Consider the following 16,389-nt stretch of genomic DNA (forward strand, 5'->3'; position numbering starts at 1 on the left):
TTTGTTCCATCAGATCCCTTTCACTATCAAAATTTTCTCACTGTTGTAATTTTTGCAAAGGCATTTTCAGTTCTCTTATACCCTGCCTTTACCAACTAAAAGGAAACTGCCCATGTACCTTAGAGTTTCTGAAAGCATTGTTACCCATTGAAAGTACACCTGTGGTAGGGAGGATCCCACTGGCCCCACTTCCAGGTATTCACACAATCATAAAATCTCCTTCCTTTGTGTGCATGCTGGACCTAATAACTCCATTCTAATGAACAGAATATGGCAAAAGTGATCAGATAACACTTCCAAGGTTATATTGTAAAAGATTATGATTTCCGTCTTACCGGCCTTTCTTGCCTGTTCACTGTGATGAAGCTGGCTGCCATATTGTAAGCTGGGCCATGGAAAGAGTCACATGGCAAGAAACTGAAAGCAGCCTGCAGCCAACAGCCCAAGGGGAACTGAGTCTTGACCTCAACCATGATTGCACTTGGAAGTGGGTCCCTTCTCAGCAGAACTTTGAGAAAACTACAGCCCTGGCTAATATACTGAGTGCACCTTATGACAAACTTCAAAGCAGAGGACCATGCCAGCTGCATCTGGCTCCTGCCCCACAGAAACTGTGATATAATAAATGTTATTTTAATTTTTTAAGCTTCAGGATAATTTTTTAAAGGAACTGATAATCAATACAACAGTAAAAAGCTACAAAATGCAATGAATGTAAACGTTTATCATCTGAAAGTCACAGCAATCGATGACTAATATAACAGTGATGTTATAAAGTTACAGAGAATTCAAATGGGCTTATACCTGAGAGTCACTGAAGCTATTGTGCTAAATCAGAGAAAAACAACTCAAGTTTTGTGTTTATGGATAACTGTTGTTGATGTCAGTATCCAGGAGCATACGCCCAATAATGGAGAAAAAAAGAAACTAAAGAAATGCTATGCTATATATTTGATACAAAGTGGGTGCTCAAAAATGCTAGTGTAGTGGAAAGAAAAAAAGGAAGAAAGGGGTAGATGAAAGAGAATGTGAGATAGAGTGGAGGAAAATGAGAAGAAGGGAGGAAGAGAGAAAGGGAGGAAAGAGAAAGAAAAATAGAGGTGAGAGAACGGAGAGGAGAATCTGAACTTCAGAGAACCAGGAATGATATTAAGTAACAGCAAGTGAGTGGTATCTTTTGCTCCTATATTTCAAGAAATTGTGAGTAAAATTTCCTTTTGATGAACAATGTCATGACATGAACCACTTTAGATCCAAAAAAGTTTCAATAAGAGAAAAAAAAAATCCTCCAATCCACCTGAATGTTCAAGACACCTGATACAGTTTCCAGGAAAACAGTGAACTCTGAAGCAAGAGTCCAGAATTCTGGACCCAGTTCTGGCACTGGTTTTTAAGTACCTGACTCAGACTCTCAGATTCTATTGTAGAGACTATCAATTGAAACATGTGAATAACAGTGGTGGGCATATTGTATAAGTCTATTTTCATGCTGCTGATAAAGACGTACCTGAGAGACTGGGAAGAAAAGAGGTTTAATTGGACTTACAGTTCCACATGGCTGGGGAGGCCTCAAAATCATAGTGGGAGTTGAAAGGCACTTCTTACATGGCAGTGGCAAGAGAAAATGAGGAAGAAACAAAAGCAGAAATCCCTGATATACCCATCAGATCTAATGAAACTTCTTAACTATCACAAGAATAGAACGGGAAAGACCACCCCATGATTCAATTACCTCCCCTTGGGTAAGCGAATCCCACAACACGTGGGAATTCTGGGAGATACAATTAATGTTCAAATTTGGGTGGGGACACAGCCAAACCATATCATTCTGCCCCTGGCCTCTCCAAATCTCATGTCCTCACATTTCAAAACCAATCATGCCATCCAACAGTCCCCCAAAGTCTTAACTCATTTCAGCATTAACCCCAAAGTCCTCAGTCCAAAGTCTCATCTGAGACAAGGCAAGTAGCTTCCATCTATGAGCCTGTAAAATCCAAAGCAAGCTAATTACTTCCTAGATGCAATGGAGGTACAGGTATTGGGTAAATACAGCCATTCCAGATGGGAGAAATTGGCCAAAACAAAAACATTACAGGGCCCATGGAAATCCAAAATCCAGGAGGGCAGTGAAATTTTAAATCTCCAAAATGATCTCCTTGGACTCCAGGTCTCACATCCAGGTCATGCTAATGCAAAAGGTGGGTTCCCATGGTTTTGAAAAGCTCTACACCTGTGGCTTTGCAGGGAACAGCCTCCTGACTGTTTTCACAGGCTGGCATTAAGTGTCTGCAGCTTTTCCAGGTGCACAGTGCAAACTGTCAGTGGATCTGCCATTCTGGGGTCTGGAGGACAGTGGCCCTCTTCTCACAGCTCAACTAGCAGTATCCCAGTAGGAACTCTGTGTCGGGGCTCTGACCCCGCATTTCCCTTCCACACTGCTCTAGCAGAGGTTCTCCATGTGGGCCCACCCCTGCGGCAAACTTTTGCCTAGGCATCCAGGCATTTCCACACACCCTCTGAAATCTAGACAGAGGTTCCCACATCTCACTTCTTGACTTCTGTGCATCTTCAGGCTCAACGTCATGTAGAAGCTGCCAAGGTTTGAGGCTTCAACCCTCTGAAGCCACAGCCCAAACTGTATGTTGGCCCCTCTCAGTCATGGCTGGAGCAGCTGGGTCCCAGGACACTAAGTCCTTAGCCTGCACACAGCATGGGGACCCTGGGCCTGGCCCACAAAACCACTTTTTTCTCCTCAGCCTGCATTCCTGTGAGGAGAGGGGCTGCCGTGAAGATCTCTGACATGATGTGGAGACACTTTCCCCATGGTCTTGGGGATTAACATTAGGCTCCTTGCCACTTATGCAAATTTCTGCAGGTGGCTTGAATTTCTCTTTGAAAAATGTTTTTTTCTGTTCTATCACATACTCAGGCTGCAAATTTTCCAAACTTTTATGCTCTGCTTCCCTTATAAAACTGAATGCCTTTAACAGAACCCAGGTCACCTCTTGAATGCTCTGCTGCTTAGAAATTTCTTCAGCTGGATACTTTAAATCATCTCTCTCAAGTTCAAAGTTCCACAAACCCCTACAGCAGGGGCAAAATGCTGCCAGTCTCATTGCTAAAACATAACAAAAGTCACTTATTCTCAGATGGAGATGAGGAATTTCCAACAAGTTCCTCATCTCCATCTGAGAATACCTCAGCCTGGACCATATTGTCCATATCACTATCAGCATTTTGGGCAAAACCATTCAAGAAGTCTCTAGGAAGTTCCAAACTTTCCCACATTTTTCTGTCTTCTTCTGATCCCTCCAAACTGTTCCAACCTCTGCATGTTACCCAGTTCCAAAGCTGCTTCCACATTTTCGGGTATCTTTTCAGCAGTGCCCCACTCTACTGATGTCAGTTTACAGTATTAGTCTTTTTTTCACACTGCTGATAAAGACATACCTGAGACTGGGAAGAAAAAAAAGATTTAACTGGACTTACAGTTCCATATGACTAAGGAGACCTCAGTATCATGGTGGGAGGCAAAAGGCACTTCTTACATGGTGTCAGCAAGAGAAAATGAGAAAGAAGCAAAAGCAGAAATGCCTGATAAACCCATCAGATCACATGAGATTTATTCACTATCATGAGAATAGCACGAGAAAGAGCAGCCACCATGATTCGATTACCTTCCGCTGGGTCCCTCTGACAACACATGGGAATTCTGGGAGATACAATTCAAGTTGAGTTTTGAGTAGGGGCACAGCCAAACCATATCACAGACCAATATTTTTTTATTAGCACACTGTCAACATATTACTACCACAATGCCTAATTCCTTGCCTTTTGGCAAATTTTCTATCCCCTCTGGATGCTCCTAACAATAATACATATGATAAAATGTCCCACTGAAAGCAAATATCTCACACATGGGCAGACACTCTCCTCTCCAATACCCTTGGCAGACATTGAGGAATGACTCTTTGATCTCCTGTTGGTCTGTCACAGCCTCAGAATCCTTTTCAGCATAGGGCTCCTGGTAGTTATTACCAATCAATCAACCAATGAATGACACACTGTAAATTTCCACTTTCCTTATCATTACACATTCAAAAAACTGAAGTTATCATCAACAAAACCACTTAATAAACAGCTCATTTTAAAAAGTGAAACCTTTTCACAACCAATACTTGAAATATTGATCTATGGAATTAACTACAGATTTCTTAGCTTACATGGCTATGTAAATATTTTCTACATTAACTTTCTTCTATTCTCACTGTATTCTTCCCCTTTTTCAGCAGATCCAACTGTCTATCATTGCTTCAGTAAAAGTATCTGGTCAAACATCAAACAGAGATTTCCTGCAAGGCTTTCTGGCTGTGGTTTTTCAAAATCTTTGGGAATTGGAAGAATTTATAGGGTTTTTGAAGGAAGCGAAAGGGTGGCAGAAAGTGACAAAAGCAGAAACAAACTATCATGGAGAAGCAAAGGGAGGAATGTGTATCCTCATCCACAAAACAACATTGGAATGGGAAGAGAGAGAAGGAAGAGACCTCAAGAACCAAGAACATAGGAAATTTCCAAGCAGCACCATCCAGAAGTAACAAGATCTCAAAGAATGGCTGCAGAACAAGTTCAAGCAGCCTTGACTATATATCCATGCCTCAAACATGGCAAGGGCTTCTCTAAGGGAGTGGGAGGGACTGTTGGAACAGAGACATTGGCCTTCTCATAAATCATTCCTATGAACCAATGATGAAGACCAAATTCTCCATTTCCATGATTACATTCTGGCACTACATAGAATACCAAGGATTGCAGCAGAGTCTCAGGAATGGGAGGATGAGTCTGGCAGGTTTTTAATTTTACCTGTACAATGAGATAGGGACTCAGTGAAAAATCAAGTTGAGTTGCAGAAAAATAAAGTAATGTTTTCTTTCATGTTGTGTTTACTCTAACACTCAAGGTCCACCTCAACATGGCTCCCACTGGGCTTTTTAATTCTATGTTACCTTGCAGAGTGGCATAAGCACTGGCTTGGGAGTATTCATTATTTGATCTTGGAAAATCACTTCAACTCCCTGATTTTATTTCCTCATCAGTTAAAGAGAAATTGTAATAACTTCTTCATAAGGTTACTGTGAGGATTCATTGGGATTATGTACATTAAAATACCTATCACACTACCAGACATGGTAAGCCTCATATAAATAATAGTCATCATCACAAAAATCTGCAAATGTAGCCTAGTAAGGTTTTCATAGAAATTTCCAGGTTCTTTTCTCTACAGAACAAGTAAAAATTAGGCACATAGACATCTGATGCTGTCCAAACTGAGGTAAACCAACTATAGACTATCTCTCCCATTGGTTACAGAAAACCCTAGCCAGTAGGTTGATGTGAAAAATCAAAACTTGAAGATTCAAGCATAATGCTAGTGAGTTTCTGGAGGGGGGAGGGTGATATCTTTTATGTCCTTGGGATTTATCCTATGTGCAACCTGGGTCTCAAAACTGTTCAGCAAGCCAACTGCGAAAACCTCCCAAACAAAGCCCCTTTCCAGCATGATCGGTGATATGGTTTGACTATGTCCCCACACAAATCTCATCTGTAACTGTAGTTTCCATAATTCCCACTAAAACACACATTGTCAATGTACCAGAGGGAGGTAATTAAACCATGGGGGTGGGTCTTTCCCATGCTGTTCTGGTGATAGTGAATAAATCTCATGAAATCTGACAATTTTATAAATGAGAGTTCCCCCACACAAGCTCTCTTGTCTGCTGCCATGTAAGACATGACTTTGCTTCTCATTCACCTTCCACCATGATTGTGAGGTCTCCCCAACCATGTGAAATGGTGAGTCAATTAAACCTTTTTCCTTATAAATTACTCAGCCTCAGGTTTGTCTTTATTAGCAGCATGAGGACAGACAAAAACAATCAGAAAAGGAGCTCCTTAAAAACCAGATAGTGTAGAGGAGGAGGAATCCACAGGGGGAATATTTTTTCTTATTTTTTTCTTCCTTATTCTCTTTTATCTCTCTCAGTCCTGCCCAACCCTTACCTCATTGCAGAGCTGCACCAGTGGTGGCATTTGTGATTGCAGCAACACATCACCTAAAACTGCTAGAAAAAACTCATCTCTCCAGGCAAAGGAACCACCAAGGGGCCCCTGTGATCTTAAGAGGAAGAGGATGCAGAGAATCTTAATTTTTACTTTTTCTTGCAACTTTATCCTGAGGGCCAACTCCATGTTGCAGAATGGCATGAGAATACAGGGAGTAAAACTCAAAAAAAAAAAAAAGAAAGAAAAAAACAAAAACCTTTTTTAGCTAGAGAAACCAGGAAAAGGAGCTCCTGGAGATAGAACATCGGAGAAATTCCAGAAAGGACAGAGCTGAGAAGGGTAAATTCCTAAATCTGTGTATTAATGGACACAAATCCCAGACTAACTCCAGGCTACAATACTCAAAACAAGCTCACAAAAGCATAACAAGGGGTACCAAGTCCCAGTTAGAAAGGAAGAATGAGGTAAACATAGTTAATAAAATTGATTAACTATTGCACAGTGTGGTAAACATAGTTAATAGTAATATATTGTACATTTCAAAATTGCTAAGTTAATTTCAAATGTTCTCACCACAAAAAATGATGAGTATTTGAGGTGATGAATATGCTAATTCATTTAATTATTAAATGTTGTATTTATAAATTATAATACCCCTTTGTACCCCATAAATATATACAATTATAAATTGTCTAGTGAGATGAGATGGCTCATGCCTGTAATCCTAGCACATTGAGGGCCAAAGCAGGAGAACTGCTTGAGCCCAGGAGGTGGAGGCTGCAGTGAGCCATGATCATGCCACTGCACTTCAGCCTGAGTGATAGAGCAAGACCCTCTCTTAAAAAAAAACAACAAAACAAAGCACAAAATTTTGATCTATAATATGTATAAGAAAATTTTAAGGCATAGCAAAGATGATTACGAGGGATAAAGAAGTCTATTTCACAATGACAAAAAAGTTCATTAACAAAGAAATAGTTCTAAAGATTTATGCACCTAGTAACAGAACCTCAAAATATGTGAAGCAAAAATTGATAAAATTGCAAGGAGAAATAGACAAATGCATAAATATGGTTGCAAGTTGAGAATACTACTCTCAATAATTGATAGGAAAGATGGAGAAAATCAATAAAAAGTATAAGACTTAAAAAGTGCTATCAACCAACTTAATGTTTATAGAATACCCAACGGCAGCAGAATACATTTTTTTTGAAGTCCACACAGAATACTTGACAAAATAGACTATATTCTGGGTTATAAAACAAGCCTTAATAAATTTACAAGAATTCAAATCATACAGAATATGTCTTCTGGCCACAGTGGAATTAAATTAGAAATCAATAACACTAAGATCTGGAAAATCCTCAAATATTTGGATATTAAATAACATACTTCCAAAAAAAAAAAAAACCCCATGACTCAAAAGTGAAAAAGAAAAATAGAACCTATTTTGAACTGAATAAAAGGAAGACCCAACATAGAAAAATATATTGGATACTGCAGAAAAGAAAAGTACTTATAAAGAAATGGATACCTTTAAACACATATGTTAGAAAGCAGGTCTCTTACTGGCATATAATGTGAGTGATCTGAGAACTTCTTTCTAGCATATGTATTTACTTTTACGAATTTAAATCAGCGATCTCTCATGTCACCATTTTTTAATATAGAAAAAGAGGGCAAATTAAGCATGCACGAGGAAAGAAATAATAAAAATGCGAGTGACAATCAATGAAATAAAGCACAGGAAAACAATTAAGAAAATCTATAAAACCAAGAGCCAGGTGTTTGGCTCATCTTCTAGCCAAACTGCTCAGGCAGAAAAAGGAGAAAAGACAACATAGTGTCAATATTATAGATGAGAAACAACATAGGGCGGATTCTACAGATGTTAAAAAGGTAATAAGAGAATATTATTAACAACAAATTTTTAAAAATGAATTTAAATGAAATGGGAAAATTTCTTAAAAGACACAAACTGCTAAAACGTAGGCAAGAAGAAATAGATAACCTGAATAGTCTGATAACTGCTAAAGAATTTAACTAATAGTTAAAAATTTTCCCCAAAGAAAATTCCATGTAAAGAAGGCTTGACTGATGAATTCCACCAAACATTTAAGAATGAAATAATATCAATGCTATACAAACTCTTCCAGAACACTGAAAAAATGGAATATTTCCCGATTTATTTTGTGAGGCTGGCTTTACCCCAATACCAGAATCAGACAATCAAATTTAAAAAGAAAACTATATAATAATGCTCAGTCAACTAGGAATTAGAAAAATTTTTCTTCAAAATGATCAAGGGCATCTACAAAACACCTACAGCAAGCATTATATTACTAGTTAAAAAAAAAAAAAAAAAATGTAGGCTTTTCCCCTAAGATCCAGAATGAGACTTTTGTGTTCAGTTTTACCACTTCTATTGAGCTGCATGATAGAGATTCTAGCCAGTGCCATAAAATAAGAAAAAAGATTAAAATTCCAGATTGGAAAGAAATAAGTAACACTGTTTTTATTTAAAGACAACATAACAGTCTAAATAGAAAATTCAGTGGACTCTACAATAAAGCTACTTGTATCTTATTTCTTCTTTAAAAAATAAGAATAAATTTGTTCTCAAAGAAGAAATAAAATATAAGTCACTTTATTGTCATAGTTTGTTTATTTCTCCTATTATTTGTTTATTATTATTTGTTTGTCCTATTTTTTCTTAATAAAGAACCAATAAGTGAACTTAGCAAGGTTACAGGGTGTAAGATCAATATACAAGAATAAATTGTTCTCCTATATATGAGCAACAAACTTCAAACAAAGTTGAAATTTAAAAAGCAATACAACTTGCAATATCATCAAAAGTATAAAATAGGGATGAAAACTATAAACATTGCTGAGAATAATTTTTACAAACCTAAGCAGATGGAGAGCTATACCATGTTCATCAGTCAGAAGACTCAATGTTGCCAAAATGTGAATTCTCCCCAATCATAGTATCAGTGCAACCCCAGCCAAAATTCCAACAGGTTTACTTAGAAGTTGTCAAGATGGTTATAAAATTTATATGAAAATGCATATAGAACATGCTACCACAACTTTGAAGAGAATAACAAAGTCTGAAGTCTTCTACTTCCTGACTTACAGACTTATTTTATAGCTAAAGTAACTAAGACATTTTGATATTGGTGTGAGGATATTAAAGCAGAGCCATGGAACAAAATAGAGTCTAAATATATATATGCCTATATATCCATGGGCAACTGATTTTTTATGGATATGTAAAGTTAATTAAGTGGAGAAAACAACGCAGTTTCAACAAATGGTGATGAAAACAATTGAAAATCTATTGGTAAAACAATACATTTTGATCCTTACCTCATACCATACAGAAAAGCTAATTCATAATGCATCCTAAAAAAATATTTAAAACTTATAACAATAAAACATCTAGAAGAAAACATAGGAAAAAATGTTGTTTTCTTAAGATAGGTGAATATTTCTCAGATTCAACACCAAAAGAATTATCTGTAAAAAAACAAATTGATAACTTGAACATTATCAAAATTTAAAACTTCTGCTCTTTAAAAGAGAATGAAACAAGCCACAGACTAGCAGAAATTATTTGCAAATCGTATATTTTATAAAGGTTGTATATCTAGAAGATATAAAGCATTCTCAACATTCAACACTAAGAAAAAAGCCAAGTTTTTAAAAATGGGCAGAGAATTGAATGGACATTTCACCAAAGTAGATATATAGAGGACAAATAATCACCTCAAAAGATGTTCGACATCATTGGTCATTAGAGAAATGCAAATTAAAACCACAATTACATGTCCTTATACATGCATTAGAATAGCTAAAATTAAATAGGCTTATTATAAGAAATGTTGGCAAGGTTGTGGAAGAACTGGAAGTCTTATATACTGCTCTTGGGAATGCAAAAGGATACAATGAATTTCGAAAACAATTTGGCAGTGTCTTAGAAAATTAAATGTACACTCACTGTATGATCCAGCCATTCCACTTTTACATATTTACCCAAGATAAATGAAAGTATATTTCCATACAAAAACTTATATATGAATGTTCCTATCAGCTTTCTCTGTAATAACCAAAATCTATCCATACAATGGAACAGCATTCAAAAAGAAAAAAGAAATAAACTATTAATATGCTACAACATGGATAAAATGCAAATAATTACATTAGGTGAAAGAAGCCAAACATAAAATAGCATGTATTGCATTATTCCATTTTAAACAATCCTTGAAAATAGAAACTACCCTTTAGTGACGGAAAGCAAGTCAGAGTTTCCATGAGTTTGGGGCTGAGAAGGGTAGGGAGATTACAAAGAAACACCAGGAAGCATCTGTAGGTGACTGATATATTCACTATCTTGAATGTGGTGACATTTTTACAGGTGCATACATATGTCAAAGTTTATCAAATTGTGTAATATAAATGTGTACTATATATTATGTATCAATTGCTCTTCAATAATACTGCTTTTTAAGAGTTTAACATATTCCTATCATATGATCCAGCCATTCCATTCCTAGGTATTAACCCAAGAGAAACAAAAGCATGTATTCATACAAACACCTGTGCATGAATGTTTGTAGTGGCATTATTTGTAATAGCCAATAACCAGAATAAAACTCAGACATCCACCAAAGGGGGAATGAATGAATAAACAAATTGTGGCACATTCATTCAATGCAATGCAACTCAGCAAATAAAAAATAAACATGCTGTGACACGAATGAATATCAAAGTATGTTGCATAACAACAGAAGCCTAATGGAGTGTACATACTGCATGATTCCATTTATATGATATTCTAGAATATGCAAGTGCATGTAGAAAGAGACAAAGAAGATCGTGGTTGTTTGGGGAGAGGGGCAAGAGGGAAGGATTACAAAGCAGCACTAGGAAACTTTCCAGGATGATAGATTTGTTCATCATCTTGACTGTGATGATTGTTTTATGAGAATGGACATGCTGAAACTTATCAAATGTTATAATTTTATTTGTGTAATTTATTTGTGCAATTTATTGCATGTCAATAATACCTTAATAGAAAACAAAATGAGCATAAGAGAGCAAAAGCAGCAAATACTTTCTAGGTACAAGAAAGTATTAGCCACAGTCACTAGAGTGGATCGGCAACCAACAGAATGGGAAAAAATTTTTGCAGTCTACCCATCTGACAAAGGGCTGATATCCAGAATTTACAAGGAACTCAAACAGATTTACAGGAAAAAAACAAACAAGCCCATTCAAAAGTGGGCAAAGGATATGAACAGACACTTTACGAAAGAAGACATATATGAGGCCAACAATCATATGAAAAAATGCTCATCGTCACTGGTCATCAGAGAGATGCAAATCAAAACCACATTGAGATACCATCTCACGCCAGTTAGAATGGTGATCATTAAAAAATCTGGAGACAACAGATGCTGGAGAGGATGTGGAGAAAAAGGAACACTTTCACACTGTTGGTGGGAGTGTAAATTAGTTCAACCATTGTGGAAGACAGTGTGGCGATTCCTCAAGGCCTTAGAAATAGAAATTCCATTTGACCCAGCAATCCCATTACTGGGTATATATCCAAAAGACTATAAATCATTCTACTATAAGGACACATGTACACGAATGTTCATTGCAGCACTGTTTACAATAGCAAAGACCTGGAATCAACCAAAATGCCCATTGATAGTAGACTGGATTGGAAAAATGTGGCACATATACACCATGGAATATTATGCAGCAATCAGAAATGATGAGTTTGTGTCGTTTGTAGGGACATGGATGAATCTGGAGAACGTCATCCTCAGCAAACTGACACAAGAACAGAAAATGAAACACCGCATATTCTCACTCATAGGTGGGTGATGAAAAATGAGAACACATGGACACAGAAAGGGGAGTACTAAACACTGGGGTCTATTGGGGGGAAAAGGGGAGGGCCAGTGGGAGGGGGAGGTGGGGAGGGATAGCCTGGGGAGAAATGCCAAATGTGGGTGAAGGGGAGAAGGAAAGAAAAGCACACTGCCATGTGTGTACCTACGCAACTGTCTTACATGCTCTGCTCATGTACCCCAAAACCTAAAATCCAATAAAAAATTAAAAAAAAAAAAGAAAGTATTAGCCCAGCAAAATTGATGTCTAACCTTCAGCAAGCCCTCTAACATCTCTGGACTGCCATTTCTGATTTTGTCATATGAAAATCAACTTGATACTCTTTCATATTTGTTCCACTTCTAACAGGCTAAGCTACTGCTTTTAATCATTGACATCAGTGTTCTTCAAAAGACTTTAAAGAGCCTGCCTGTGAACCTCCTTAGGAACCTTCAAAATTCATTAACTAAAGAGAGAGACATGTCTCACCCTCCACATTTCTGGGTCCCCAGGGAAGGAACCACATGCTCCCCAACTTGTGCAGGACCTCAGAAAAAGTGCCCCAAGTAGTAAAATGTTTTATAAGGAAACCTGACTCACTCTTATCTTGATAGCTCCTACAAGTCTGGAATTCTGCCACCATAATCCCACAAATAATCTACAATTCTAGTGAAAACACAACCAGACAGAGCTTAATATCTCATGCCAGTTAGAATGGCGATCATGTGGAGAAATAGGAACACTTTTACACTGTTAGTGGAAGTGTAAATTAGTTCAACCATTGTGGAATATAGTGTGGTGATTTCTCAAGGATCTAGAAAAATAAATACCATTTGACCCAGCAACCCCATTACTGGGTATATACCCAAAGGATTATAAATCATTCTATTATAAAGACACATGCACATGTATGTTTATTGCAGCACTGTTCATAGTAGCAAAGACTTGGAACCTATCCAAATGGCCACCAATGATAGACTGGATAAATAAAATGTGGCACATATACACCATGGAATATTACACAGCCATAAAAAGGATGAGTTCATGTCCTTGGCAGGAACATGGATAAAGCTGGAAACCATCATTCTCAGCAAACTAACACAAGAACAGAAAACCAAACACTGCATGTTCTCACTCATAAGTGGGTGTTGAACAATGAGAACACAGGGACACAGGGAGGGGAACATCATACACCAAAGCCTGTTGAAGGGTGGGGAGTTAGGGGAGGGATAGCAAGGGGTGAGGAACTAAGGGAGGGACAGCATTAGGAGAATTACCTAATGTAGATAACAGGGTGATGATGCAGCGAACCACCATGGCATGCATATACCTATGTAACAATCCTGCACATTCTACACATGTACCCCAGAACTTAAAGTATAATAATTTGAAAAAAGAACGAGAATGATCCTTACTGGGTTTCCAAAGGCAGTGGGTATAGTTGGAGGCAATATTAGCCTATATCTTCCATCTAACAATTATGAAAATTTAAACCCTTATGTTTAAGAGTGTGTACCTGCCATGCATGTGTATGGTTACATTAAAACTTATTAGTACTCAGAGTGAGTGCTCTTGGCTTGCTTTTTCTAACAAGAGCTGGGATAAATCATAACCCTTGGCTTGTCTTACTGATTTACTGTTAGAGGTTGTGGACTTTATTGTTTTAGCCTAATGTTTCTCTGCTAAGTGCCTTGGGACTCATATTCCAACCACAGTCACATACCCCGAACCAAATTCATAAAATAAAATATTCATGAGACAAAACACCCAATCAAGTGTCAGTGTGAAGGCCATGTAAGGTGCCTCGGTGGTCAGGCTCCTCCTTTGTAAAAGGACATAAAGGGCTCCTACACTCCCTTGCCTTAAGGGACTAGTTGGGTGACCCAAATGAGAAGCACACCTGTAAGACTCCAGGGTGTAGGACACAGTTATCTCAACTCTGATCATTCTGAAGAGTGTACCCTTTGCCTTGATGCATCCAAGTCCAATAAATACTGAGAAAAATAAAATGTGTGCAAAATAAAACTTGCCTACAACCCACAGTTTTTACACTCTGGCCTCGAAGATTGCCAAAGTCTATTTTAGTCCTAAAAACCTAAGATTGTCCAAGCCAGAGTGCACTGGACAGTGTGTGTACAGTAGCTTAGACCAAGTGTGACATCCAGTGGCCTATTTGGCTAATGACACTTAGAGACTTTTCAAATAGCCTGGGGAATTCTGATTTCTTCGGCACTTAATCTTGCAAAAACAATTTCAATTGAAGAAAGGGAACTGGAACTAACAGGTACTCTCCACTGGGTTGCAGGCATTGCAAGAGGAACTTTCCCATTTATTCTACCCAGACCTCACGCTAACTACATGACCAATATTATTAACCATCAAAATGGATAAGAAAACAGAAAGAGACATAGAGATGGATTAACTTGCCTAAACACCTTGCAAATGAGAATTTCTAAATACCTTCTGACTCCTGAAAACATTTTCCACCCATCATTCCTAGACTTTAGAGGACATGTTTCCAAGTTTCTATTTTACAAATGTGGAAATTAACCTGAAGAAGGATAAGTGATACCCGAAACATAGCTACTTAAGGACAGAGATTAGGCTGGAACCCAAGGCTTGCAGAAGATCTACCAACTAATCATGACATCCAATATATAACAGAAATGTCTTTACCTGCAAACAAGGCCTTTGAAACACAGACAATGCTCACGAAGACCCTTTGCCTTACTTCAGAAAAGAGGTAGAGCTACTACCATTAAACCCCTACCCCGACAATTGGGAGACAGGAAATGAACCTATTATAAAGAATAGGCAGCAGAAGAGGGATAAAAGAAGAATTAATAATTTCTAAAAATATCTCTTGAACGGGTGTAGTACTATTAGCATGGGGGCAAAAAGTCTGATGCACTTTAAATTCCAAAGGTTCCACCCTATACAAGCTGGCATAATAACTAATGTCCACAATGTCGATGTTGGGCCATTAAGAGAGATTGAATTATTCTTACAGTTCTATATTTAATCAAGTAAGGAAATAGGTAATCTAATTTGGCAATATTTAAGATTCAAAATAATGAGAGTTAACGTTTTCTGTGCAGCTAAATAGCTTATCTCGAAGACAGGCTTTCGTTTGCCACATTCTTAAACCATTGAGTGTGGTCTATACTAGTCAGAAGTCATCTCCTATCTGGCCCAAAATTCTTCTCCCACTACTCTTTGGTTTATGCCACAAATATAAGAGCTCTATTCCCAGATAAGGACTATATTCAATATCCACTGCCAGCCTGTTTTGCCATGACCAAACCTGCTCCCTTTTAGTTCAGTCTCAGAACAGAGTCACATTCAAGAAGCTGTTTATAAGGAATTCAAATTTTTACTTACATTTCCCAAATGAGTGAGAGGAATTCAAATATAAAGTCCAGAGTCACCTTGGTGAAGGTGTCAGCTCACCTTTATCCACTTCCCTCACATACTGCATCTTCTCTACGATTTTCAGTAAATGTTTTATCTGCTTCCCTACCAAGGAGGCTTTTCTTCTACCTGGAATTTCTCCCCTATCTCCACCTCCTTTTTTGTCTCCTTTATCTTCTTAGCCATTCCCATTTGTCAAAAGTTAACGCCTACTTTAGAGTTTAACTCAAATACAATAAAATCCCATCTTCAAGGAATTCTATGGTCCTCTCACAGAGAATGAATTGCTTCTCCTACTACATTATAATGACTTTTACAGTTCACATCCAAGAATAATAGGTAGACTTAAAGGTAAGAACAGGCTCTAGAGCCGTCAATCCTATTTTATTTGTTTAGCTACCATTTATTATGCCACTTCTGTATGCCAAGCATGTTCACGCATTTTGCATGTGTTACCCTTTTAAGTCTCACTGCTTGCCTATGAGATAATTACTATAAACCTCATGCTTTAAGATATGATAACTATAGCTTAAAGAAATTAAGTACCTTGCCAATAATCATGTCACCAATGAGTGGCATAACCAAGCTTCAAATCCAGGAATATTGACTCCAGGGCTGAGGTTATTAACCATTGGGGTGGTCATGGAGAAGTGCCACTCAGACCTCCTTTCAAAGAACCTGCCACAGTGAGCATAGTTGGATCTCCCACATTGTTCATACTGTTACAGTAGGTAGCCAGTCAGATATGAGTAGGGCAGGAGAAGCCTCCCACTGCTCACACACACTCCAAGAATGTCAGACAACTACCAGGTGATGAACAGGCAGTTGTTAACTGTCTCTCTAAAATAATAATTGGTTACAGCCAGTGCCTGAGAAAGGCAACCTCCCAATAGATACAAACACCGAATCTGGTGATCAGCAGCTTCCCAACAAGATCTCAGGAGTTGCATGAATGGGCTCAAGCATGTGCATTAAGAAGCAAATGGTGGAGTTTAACTGGTATATGACCTTCTA

This window comes from Callithrix jacchus, chromosome 12 (genome assembly GCF_049354715.1).
Source record: "Callithrix jacchus isolate 240 chromosome 12, calJac240_pri, whole genome shotgun sequence".
In the NCBI taxonomy this organism is placed as follows: Eukaryota; Metazoa; Chordata; class Mammalia; order Primates; family Cebidae; genus Callithrix; species Callithrix jacchus.